General features: G+C 29.5%; 1 long non-coding RNA gene across 1 annotated transcript; it reads right to left on the bottom strand.

Annotated features, from left to right (window-relative positions):
* Positions 1-327: 327 nt before the first annotated feature.
* LOC142239108 (uncharacterized) lies at positions 328-1,891 on the bottom strand. The gene is made up of 4 exons (XR_012722917.1): positions 1,570-1,891; positions 1,091-1,504; positions 698-1,026; positions 328-633 (listed from the first exon to the last, which is right to left on the bottom strand). It is a non-coding gene; the product is annotated as an uncharacterized LOC142239108 (long non-coding RNA).
* Positions 1,892-5,690: the final 3,799 nt, after the last annotated feature.

The following is a 5,690-nucleotide window of genomic DNA, read 5'->3' as shown; positions in this document are numbered from 1 at the left end:
ATGCATCGCTACTCAATAATTTCTCAAACAGTTTTCAATGTGAGAAAAATAAAAAATTACCACTGTTGCGAATACTTTCAAACCACAATTTGTATGGAAGTCAATCCTAGTTCTAACTGAAAGTCAATACTAAATTTCTAGGGATTTTGTAAATTTTATTATTTTTTTCGTTAACAAATATAATAATCTTAAAAATAACATTAATAATATATAAGAATAATAATATTATACCAATCAAAATGTAATTATCTTATTAAACGTATTAATAAATAAAACTATGAATACAACTTTAAATATCTTAAACATTTTTACATGTATAATTCCATTTCCTCCATAATGTTGGTGTCATTAATATGCTGGCAATTTGAAATAATTACTATCGAGGAACTTGCTGGCTTGTGTGTTAGAATAGATTCCAGCAAGAGGAAATCACAAAATATCAAACTGATGACGGGATGTAAATTGATGTAATGCACATTTTCATCCAGAAGTTCTTGATATAGGAATTGTTGCACTTTGTTTTAATTGGTTGCACTTTGTAAGTTTTCTGAAAACTTTTCTTTGTTGTTCCCTTCATCGGTTTTTCATCGGCCAACATCTTCCAAGAATATACCATCCAATGATTTTAGTTTTCTGCAAAACAATCGAGTTTTGTGATTTCCATTATGTTTTCATTTCACTTTTTATTTTGACTTACCAATTTGTATTTCTTCCAACTGACCGCGTACTTCGTGATTTCCTCAAGAACGTTGGTGTTACAAAATTGTTATTAAAATACTGGCAATTTTCAGGAACTTGATGACCAGATAATTGGAATAAATTTCCAGCAATTTCAATTCACAAAATAACAAATTAAACCGATGTTGCACATTTTCATCCAGAAGTTCTTGATATAGGAATTGTTGCACTTTGTTTTAATTGGTTGCACTTTGTAAGTTTTCTGAAAACTTTTCTTTGTTGTTTCCTTCATCGGTTTTTCATCGGCCAACATCTTCCAAGAATATACCATTCAATGATTTTAGTTTTCTGCAAAACAATCGAGTTTTGTGATTTCCATTACGTTTTCATTTCACTTTTTATTTTGACTTACCAATTTGTATTTCTTCCAACTGACCACGTACTTCGTGATTTCCTCAAGAACGTTGGTGTTACAAAATTGTTGTTATTAAAATACTGGCAATTTTCAGGAACTTGATGTCCAGATAATTGGAATAAATTTCCAGCAATTTCAATTCACAAAATAACAAATTAAACCGATGATGCGATATAAATTAAACTATATCACATCGATAGTTTAATTTATATCGCATCATCGGTTTAATTTGTTATTTTGTGAATTGCGAATTATCATCCAGTAGTTGTTGATATGGAAAATCATAAATACCAAGTTTTTTTGGTTGCACTTTGATTTATGGAAACTTTCTCTTCTCGATAAGCCACTACCATTTTTCATCGGCCAGCCTCTTAATGTGTCCAAGAATCAGCATCCAAATATTTTTGTTGTCTGCAAAGAGATTTGAGTTTAGTGACTTCCTTAAAGTTTTCATTTCGTGTTTTAGTTTTACTTACCAATTATTATAAGCAATTTCAATTGATTATTAAAAAATTTCCACATTTTTGTATATCTTCCACGAACTTTGTTGTCCAAAGTAGTATTGAAAACCATGTGGTTTTTTCGTTGCATTTCAGGGTAGTGTTTTGTCAAAGTTTTCTCCAATTATCTTCAACACATTTTCAAAGTTTTCGTCAACATTTTGCCAAATTGGTTGTAATTCGCAAACAAATTGAAGATGAATTGAAGATGAGCTTTTTCAAGTCAAGTTGAATTTATGTTGAAAATGATATTTACCCTCAAACTGAAGAGGTGTTGCATTTGAAAAACGCTCATCCTGTGTTTATTGGGAATTAGTTAAGATAAATAAAGAGTAATTGTGTTGCCTACTTTTAGGACGTTATTTTAATGGCTTTGTTTATTTCATTATTGAAGTGGTTTGTGAACTGGATAGTATATATCAAACCGTTTGTAAGTTTTTGATAAAAACTTAATAACGGTGCCTAGTTTTAGGATGCAAATTTATAACTTTTGGCAACACTTGGATCTTCAGTTAAAGTTTTCCCTATTCGAAATTAAGGGTTGTGGAAGAGGTTGTATTTTGTAACGAGGAGCTTTCTGGGAGATCACGAAATATTTTTTATGCTTCATATGGAGACTACATAAGATTCTAGTTTTACAGAAATCTTAAACATGGTATGCAAAAGCATACCATGAAATAACAAGTTTATATGGCCATAAGTTCGGCCGGTCCGAATCTTAAGTACCCAGCCCATGAACACTCATCCAATAGTTTTTTTATATTTTAATATAGAGTTCTATCTCAAGACAATTGACTTAACTGCACAGAAAAAAATATCACCAAAATATTTCCAATTAAAAAGTTAATTGAAGTTGAAAATTTTTTCAATTAATAAATTAATTGATACAATTAACTTTTTAATCATGATAGAAACATTAAGTTAATTAAGTCAATGATTGAAATTTTTAAAATGTTTAATTAAAAAATTAATTGATACAATTAACTTTTTAATCAAATTCGGAAGAATAATTCAGTTTAAAAAAAGTGCTGATTTTTTTTTACTTTTTTAATTAAAAATGTATTTCAAACAATCATTTGTTAATCCAAATAAAAACTATAAGCCAATCTAACTAAGTAATTAAAAATAGTTTCATTTTTTAATCAATAAATTAATTGCGTTTTGCAATCAACATCAATTAAATTTTTAATTGAATCAATTAAAAAATTAATTGAATTTTGCTGAAAAAATCAATTAATTTTTTAATCAAGAATTTTTTCTATGCCCAATTAAAACTGTGATTGATATTATCATTTTCGTGATTGAAGACATTTCAATTAAAAAATTAATTGGATCAATTAATTTGGTGATTGAATCAGAGAAAAAATTTTTTGTGTGTGGTAAGATTTCTAAAGTTAAAATTTGTAAAACTAGATTTTAGAAACTTTTTTTGTTTAAATTCTAATCGGAATCGTAAATTTCTGTATAAGAAATCAATTCCTTTAATTTCAATAACCTGTTGAAGGTTATTGATCATATCAGTATAATTTTAATCCGTTTACATGGAGGCTAAATCTAAATAAGCACTAATATTAGTTCTTTTTTTGTGTTCGTTCATTGTCCAAAATATCAGATGAAGATTGCAGTTTCCATGGGTCCAAGAAATCAAATCGGGAAAAAAAGGACGTTATATCAAAACATGGACCGATGTATACCAAATTTGTTGTTATTTTTAGGGACCTTAGGTTAGGTTAGGTTAGGTGGCAGCCCGATGTAACAGGCTCACTTAGACTATTCAGTCCATTGTGATACCACATTGGTGAACTTCTTAATTACTTCTAGTTTCGAATTTAAAGAAAAACAATAAAATTGGGGCTTCCATGTCTCTAAGAATTTTGTGAATTTAATACAAACGTTTTTAATGGCATCTTTATCAAGTTCCAAAATTCAGCACAAGTCGCTAGACCTTTCTACAGAATACCCTCAATAACAATATTAATTCAAAATAATCAATACTACCTTCATAACAATCAAATTCTATATTTGGCAATAAAGTTGAGTTTCTTAAGCTCCTGAAAGTCTAATCCTAATGTTTGTATAAATTAAACTTAATACTGTTCAAAATGAAAAAGCACCCAAAGCACTAAATGAAAATGCCAGAAAGCACCAAGTTGGTGCTTTTTGTGAAAATGCACTAAAAAGGCAATTTGGTGCTTTTTAGAAATTAAAAAGCACTAAATGTGGTGCTAAAAGCACCAAATTGGCATCACTGTTTGCCGAGTTTGCCGTTGTATCCAGCTGAGTTGATTATATCCGCATCCTCTCTTCACTCAACGGGTTTATTTTGTGCATACAGTCAAGAAACGAGTAGTTCGGTTTTTACTTTCGTACGGGTCGGGTTATTTTCATTTTCGTGCTCTATGAAATTGCAAATTATATACGAGAGTGCAAAACATCAAAATTCGTTGGAGAGGAATTAAAAAAGTGATAAAGATTTTTGTTCTTTTTTATTTTTTATTTGCCAAAAGTCGGCATAATAGTGTCTAATAGTAATCAACATGTACTCTATTTGTATGTATGAACATATTGTTCAATGTATGTATCCATCGCAAATGACTTAGAGTATGTGCAAGCTTACGTTATTTACTCTCTTGCTCTCCTTGAAGAAATTGAGTTCTCGAAAAAATTGTGGATTCTGTCTCTCAACTTATTTGATGCCACTCTCTCTCACTCTCGATCCCATACCAAAAAAACTAAAACTAAGAGAGTTTCCATTTTTATCCATTTGAGTTGAAAGTGTATTATATCCGCTTCCTCTCTTCGCTCAACAGATTAATTTTGTGTATCCAGTCAAGAAATCAGTAGTTCGGTGTTTACTTACGTACAGTGCAGACTGTTGTCGGGTTACTCGTATTTTCGATTGTTTTGTGCTCTATGGATTTGCAAATTATACATGTAATTATATATGTAATTATAGTTGTAAAAAAATTAATATTCGTTGAAAAGGAATTAAAAAAGGGGAGGAAGTTTGTTTTCTAATTTGTTTGCAAAAAATAGAACGGCTCATACTGTGTAAAAGAGATCTACATGTTTTCTATTGGTATAAATTGTGTGTTGTATTGGATGTGCGCGGATGTGTGTGTCTGTCGCAAATGGTTTAGTGCATGAGCAAGCTTACGGTTGTTACTCTGGTTTGTATACATATTGCTCTTTGTTCCTCTCTCTCCGCTGTCATAACAACAAACTAAAACTAAGTGAGTTTCCGTTTCTACCCATTTGAATTGAATGTGAAATATAGCCGCGTCTTTTCTTTACTCAAAAGGTTATTGTCGGATATCTACTCAGTGTTAATATTTTTTAAAGCTTAACTGAATTGTTATGCATTGCATCTTGTGATTTATTAATGCGCCTTATTAACAATTTATACGAAGAAGATCTTGTATAGTGTTGTGATAATTTTTGTTAAATCCCTCTCGGTTACGTGTTTATTATATGAGCTTTTTATTTGCAAAGTTGAACTGTACTCAAGAGTGCATAAATTGCATATTCAAATGTGGAAAAAATGACGGATAAAATCAATTAAAATCGATCATTTTCTTTGCGCTATTCAAAGGTGGGTAAGTTTGCTTTTTAATTTCTTTTATTGGTTTTTATTATTAGACTATTTCATTATACCTAGTAGTATTAAGAATATGTCTGACACTTATAAGAATTTTAAGAAATTTCATTACAAATTTAGCAAATTTAAAAACTCCTGTTTTAAGATTTGTGATCAAATTATGTTGGTTAGTACGAAAAAAAATCTTTAACTGAACGAATGATCACTCCTATTAACGAAATATTTTTGGGTGTATAAATATCCCTTGAGTTGTAAGTGTTGCACCAACAAAAAGGAAGAACTTACCCGCAATGGACTTCGATAGTATGAAATATCACGAAAATTACTCACTTCAAAGATTTTGAATATAGAAAATTTTTCCATTTTATTTCTAACAAAACTGTTCTCAAAATGTTATCTCTATTAAAAATCAAAATTTTATTCCTAAAGAAAATTTTCTCAAAATTTTATTCCTAAAGAAAATTTTCTCAAAATTTTATTTCTATAGAAAAATTTCTTA

The sequence above is a fragment of the Haematobia irritans genome, chromosome 5 (assembly GCF_050003625.1).
Source record: "Haematobia irritans isolate KBUSLIRL chromosome 5, ASM5000362v1, whole genome shotgun sequence".
NCBI lineage: Eukaryota > Metazoa > Arthropoda > Insecta > Diptera > Muscidae > Haematobia > Haematobia irritans.
Note: the sequence above shows the minus strand (reverse complement) of the source record. Positions and strands in the feature narration are given on the sequence as shown.